Source organism: Haliotis rufescens, unplaced genomic scaffold (genome assembly GCF_023055435.1).
Source record: "Haliotis rufescens isolate VD_foot unplaced genomic scaffold, xgHalRufe1.0.p SCAF_18, whole genome shotgun sequence".
Lineage (NCBI taxonomy): Eukaryota > Metazoa > Mollusca > Gastropoda > Lepetellida > Haliotidae > Haliotis > Haliotis rufescens.
The window spans coordinates 23,299,024-23,305,023 of NW_025963868.1; positions in this window are offsets into that span (position 1 = coordinate 23,299,024).

The following is a 6,000-nucleotide window of genomic DNA, read 5'->3' on the forward strand; positions in this document are numbered from 1 at the left end:
CATATATTCTCTTCCTCCTCTTCCTTTCAAATAGTCACCTTTCTCTTCATGTCGAGCAATATTCCTGCAGCTCCAGCCCTTGGTGTATTCATTTCAAGATTTCAAAGAGCGCCATACGACTCTTGCTCAGAAGATGTTTAATCAAGGTTACATCATTGCCTTAGTAAAGATTTCAAAAGGTTTTATGGTAGACATGTGGAGGACATTTCCAAATATGACGCATCATTGACAAAAATTATGTCCGACGCAATTCCCTATTTTGACTTGCATTTGTACCATATGTTTATGTTTATTCATGCGAAAAATTGACTTGCTTTGCATGTATTTGTGTCGGGTGCCACCCGTTGGGCAGGATACGCCCACCTTTTCGAGGTCACCTGGTATCATCTCTACTTGATAGTGATTCGTAAACACATGCTCACGATATAGTCGGAATCGTACAATCGACTCTACTTTTGGCCGAGATTTCTCATGAATATGGCTTGTATTGAACCTCGCGTTCAAGAGAAGCTTGAAGTGTACAGACAAACCCGTCATTATAATCAAGACGAAATCTGGGATTGGAACCAACGAGCACCACGTCCCAGGTTGGTAGGATCACTCTGACCTGAAAACACATGGTTGGATTCCGGATTAGAATCGGTCTCAGCAACCTATGTGGCTGAATGGATCGGATAGTCAGACTCGGTGACTTGGTTGACAGCGTGTCACCATACCCTGACGGCATAAGTTGCTCATAGTATCAATCTATGGTTGGTCTGGAATTATAGGTATATGCTGCGTATAACAGCAAACGCACAAACAATATTAATGGCAATACGCTGTACCTCTCGGTATATTACAACTAAGTCACGGCATATGTAAATGTCCTTGACCTTTTTCTTTTCATGCTATATATTTTTCATTACCATATATATTAACGTCCAATTATACAACACTATCCAAAACATTTCATTTTAACGAAATGTTTGGACCCAATGTGGTGGGCAGAATACAGTCATTCTGGTTGTGTATTTTTCACTACATGTTTTGGGGCAAGTTGTCTAAACATCGTTAGTCCGGAACTCGTGTATCTGGAAATAGATATAAACTTCAAGACATGAGAACGGCCAGTCTCATCATCAACTGACACAGATTACACAGGGCGTAAAAGGCAAAATAGTGGTGAAAATTACATGTCTTATCACTGAAAGTCATTGGTGACACCAAGTGTTCGCGAAAATCCATTTTTCGTCCGAAAGCTGCCGGGAAACGTTTTTTGCCCGGAAACCACCCGCATATCTCCCCAAGTTGGATCCTGATACCTTCGCAATAAAACAAAATAAACACACTTTGGTACTGAACTTGTTTTATGAAGTGTAAAATACATAAAAAAGCGACAAAGCCATTTTTGTAATTATAAGAAATCAGAATCGAAATCGGACAAAACCATTTTTGTAATTATAAGAAATCGGAGTCGATTTAACGATTTCGACTATATTTTAAACATGTGTAAATAAATCACTATGAAAAAGTGATGACACAGGGGTTCGCGATAGGGCGAGCGTATCCTGATCCATTTGTTGCATTCGTCATAAACACATGCCAAGTCAAGTCAAGTCAAGTGCTCACCTTAAATAGAAACACGCAGGAACGAAATGGTACAATTCAAAATAGGGAATTGCATCAGTAATCATTTTTGTGAATATATCTGAACAGATCTATGAAACAGATGAGTCGGTTTCTCTGGTCTCTTACATTTGGACCAGGTGGGTAAATCAGTGCAATGGATTTGGCTATTTTGCCATTAATGAACGATATCAGATCATGAACATATCCAGAGCTTAAAGTTGACAAGGAGCCGAAATTCGGACACAGATCAGCATGAAGTGGAACACAACTGGTCTCCGTGGGGATGTCGTTCAAATATCCTGTCACATAGACGTTATCTACAAGAAAGTCCAGCATATTATATACTGTTTTATCAGTAAACTTCTGATGACATATGTTTTAATGTTTGAAAAATTAACCCGAACCTTTAAAAAAAAAGATCTGTTGTCACCATGTTTTGTGACAAATATCCCAAGGATCAAGTATTGCCACTTCCTCGTTTGTCGTGAGGGACAATGGCGTACAAAGTTGAAAAGCAAAGTCTTGCCTTTGGAACCATCATTTTAAAGAGTTTCTCTGTGTTCTGAGCTCCAAATTCTCTGTGTAAACAAGTTTTCTGTGATGTAAGATACAAATTCTCTAAGTTTTAAGATATAACTTCTCTGTGTTTTCAGATACTTCTCTGTGTTTTATGATACTTTTCAGTGTTTGAAGATACTTTTCTGTGTTTAAAGATACAACTTCTCTATGTTTTAAGATACATGCACAACTTCTCTGTGTTAAGATACTTCTCTGTGCTTCAATATACAACTTCTCTATGGTTTAAGTAACAAATGTTCTGTGATTTAAGATACAACTTCTCTATGTTTAAAGATACAGTTTCTCTATGTTTTAAGACACAACTTTTCTATGAGTTCAGATTTCACTTCGATGTTTTTTAAGATACAAAATCTCTATGTTTTAAGATACAACCCCTCTATGTTTTAAGGTACATGTTCAACTTCTCTGTTTTTAGATACTTCTCTGTGTTTTAAGATACTTTTCTGTGTTTAAAAATACAAGGTCCCTATGTTTTAAGGTATATGCACAACTTATCTGTGTTAAGATACTTCTGTGTTTTAAGACACAACGTCCCCATGTTTAAAGGACATGCACAACTTCTCTATGTTTTAAGATACAACTTCTCTTTGTTTATAGATACAACTTCCCTATGTTTCTAGATACAACTTCCCTATGTTTTAAGATACAACTTCTCTTTGTTTTAAGATACAACTTCCCTATGTTTCTAGATACAACTTCTCTATGTTTTAAGATACAACTTCTCTGTGTTTTAAGATACAACTTCCCTATGTTTTAAGATACAGCTTCTCTGTGTTTGAAGATACAACTTCCTTATGTTTTAAGATACAACTTCTCTATGTTTTAAGATACAACTTCCCTATGTTTTAAGATACAACTTCCCAATGTTTTAAGAAACAGCTTCCCTGTGTTGTAAGATACAACTTCCCAATGTTTTAAGATACAACTTCTCTATGTTTTAAGATACAACTTCCCTATGTTTTAAGATACTTTTCTATGTTTTAAGATACAGCTTCTCTGTTTTAAGACATAACTTTTCTATGAGTTAAGGCTTTACTTCGATGATTTTTAAGATACACTTTCGATATATGCTAAGACACAATGTTTCTATAATTTTAGATACAACTGATTATTATTTAAAAAGATACTTCCCTTTGAGTTCAGATTTAAGTTTTGAAATGCAACATTTCTGTTTTAAATCCCCGCTGGAGAATATCACTAAAGGCCAGAATGTATGCCTCAGAGATAAAATGGATTTCATACCGTATGGACAGAGAAATTTTTACTATTTACAGCTGTTACCCATACTAGCTGGTGGGGCTTTCCAACAGATGGGACGGCAATCCCACTGTTATTACCGCTACTCTCGTATATCAAGGACATGTTCACCATGCGATGGAGTGGACGTCGGGCCCTGTGTCAACATAGGAAACAATCTATTGATTATACCTCTAGTCCCTGTCTCTCGGGCAACATGGCACCATGCATCAAGTGTCATTGGCAATAATAGTACAGCGATATAAACTGTGCTTCATGTCATGCTGTTGACAGAGTAGACAGGCAGGCAGATATGATGACAGATGACAGATAGGACAACGTACATACATACACTACCGGGCAAAATAAAGTATACACCCATGTTTGATGGTGGCTAAAAATGAAACAAACAGGGAAAGGCCATGCGATGGTGATCTATTTTATATATCATAGTTGTGTTTTGGACCTTACATTTTCAGTGTTTCGACGATTGTTCTCAGTCTGGGAACGTTTTGATACCATTTGAAATTTTGGTTTCAAATCCAATGTTCATTTTTATACTTTATGTTTCCCGACAGTTTACATACATATATACACATAAGGGACAACCGCCAATATATAAAGAACAAGAGACAGGCAGACTGACAGATAGACGTACAAACATAAAGGCAGACAGAGAGGCACACAATGTCAGAGATGATGGATCGAAGTGAGGACAATGTATATATAACAGTTTACACATTTTATTGATATTAAACATAGTGACATGGGAGTGGAGAAATCTTTTTCAGTAGAGAGCACTGTGCATTACAGGTTTGGTCAACGATAATTGATTTTGATTCAACTGGTCACATTTGTTTCAGTTTCAAAATTCGCATTAATTTCCGTATTAACGTATTTCTTCAAAAAATATTGTTTTCAGGACATCGTACCTGTCCAGGTCATTTTTTGTGACAAAAATTGAGGACAAATTATGTTTTCTAGTTTTTAAAACCAAAACTCCAAATCGAACAAAGCCTTATTAAGGTCGCTTCATTTCATCTCGGGTGTCAGCTCGAAGAAAGCTTACAGGATATCTGCCTTCGTGTTTTATTGTGTCTCATTGAGGTGGTTCAAGTGTGAGTGTGACCACTATGGCTAGGGAACATAACACAAACTCACCGCCAATAGAAACGCGAACCATATAAACTTAAAGAGAAGTATGTGCGTTAAGAAGAGATGTTTCCAATATGAACTAATTAATGACAAAACTTACAATCAGTCAAGTGTTACCACATAGTCTTTATTCTTATCACAATATGCCAATATGCTGCACATGATATCCAAACTTTAAACGCTAATTCTGCACAAGACAAATGGTGCATCTGGAGTCATGGATCTATGACGTCACATGTGATGCGTTCACGAGCATCGGTTCTCTTGAATATGAGTGAGTCTGCAAATACTAACCAACATGTATGGAATTCGAGTTTCTTTTGGCGGTGACTATATATGCAATTTAAACTCTTCATTTAGCCCTGAAATCGCCCTTTCCACCTATTGGAAGTAGAGGCTCAACCGATGCCATAAGACTTTATCATTCTTGCCACAACAAAAGTGTTCCTGCTTGTTTTGTCATTATGTCATGAAAGAATGGAGATGAACCTATTTTATTCAATTAAGAGCTTTCGAACTTCGATTCGATAACTGTATTTTTTCAAACTTGAAACCTTACGCTATCCCGTTCAGTTTGAACAATTGAAATTCAAAGGTATATTGAATCTACGTTCGGAAAGTACATTGAAAACACATGTCCTAAGCGAGCATTTGAAAGTTATGTCATGACGTGTTCTGACATGGAGTTAACGAAAAGTGATAAAAGTTGTACACCCATCAGCCACACTACAGGTCGGTTAAAACGAACTGAAATAACTGGTCCCTTTGAGTTCATTATAAAATGTAGTTTACTGTGTATGTTTAATATGCATTCTCATTTGGCATAATAATGATTAATTTTCAACAGGTTTAATAATAGTATTTTAAATAGTTTATTTGTATTGATAGCCACTGTAAATGATTTTTTTGAAAGTATTTATATATTTTTGGTCGGCGGAATATTAACCCCCTGCTTTTCAGCTTTATTAATTTTCTCACAGTTAAAGTGCAAGGAGTACAACTCGGTGTTAACCATGGTCGGTAACGCATCAGGGCGCACCTTCGTGACAGTGGGTAGAATGACGTCTAATCGATGTTACAATAACTGTTCACAATTTGTCTTCGGTTACTATACAAACATACCGACCCCACTACTATCAGATGTTATATATCAGGTGTATTTACATGTGACAAGGTTGAGATTGCTCTGTCTTAGGTTTCCGACAATACGGATATTAAAGACGGTCTCAGGTGTGTCAAGTGTCGGAGCGGGCCATGTGATTGGTCGGAACCCTCCGTCTCAGATGTATGTACTGCCGACATTCTTGGTTATGGGAGAACAAGGTGGACATAAAACTCAATATCCAACATCCGGGTACCCTGCGTCGTCGGTCAAACCAGACCGCCGTCATTCGTGACCAACTTGTGTTATTCCGGGAC